This window comes from Neopelma chrysocephalum, unplaced genomic scaffold, assembly GCF_003984885.1.
Source record: "Neopelma chrysocephalum unplaced genomic scaffold, ASM398488v2 Primary Assembly neopelma1_180, whole genome shotgun sequence".
Classification (NCBI taxonomy): Eukaryota; Metazoa; Chordata; class Aves; order Passeriformes; family Pipridae; genus Neopelma; species Neopelma chrysocephalum.
Genome location: NW_020897842.1, coordinates 110,921 through 111,136, shown reverse-complemented (window position 1 = coordinate 111,136; position 216 = coordinate 110,921). Strand labels below are relative to the sequence as shown.

The window sequence follows — 216 nt, the reverse complement described above, 5'->3', positions numbered from 1 at the left end:
CCATTTTTTTTCCATTTTTCCCCATTTTTCTTCCATTCCATTTTTTTCCATTTTTCCCCTTTTTTCCCATTTTTTTCCATTTTTTTTCCATTTCCTCCATTTTTCTTCCATTCCCTGATTTTTCTTCCATTTCCCCATTTTTTCCATGCTTTCCTTTTCCCCATTTTTTCCCTCATTTTTTTCCATTTTTCCCCATTTCCCCTCATTTTTTTCCAT

General features: G+C 32.9%; 1 protein-coding gene across 4 annotated transcripts in view; it reads left to right on the top strand.

Annotated features, from left to right (window-relative positions):
• ACAP3 (ArfGAP with coiled-coil, ankyrin repeat and PH domains 3) overlaps window positions 1-216 on the top strand; it is a 73,769-nt gene that overhangs the window by 67,823 nt on the left and 5,730 nt on the right. The gene's annotated exons all lie outside the window — the stretch shown is intronic.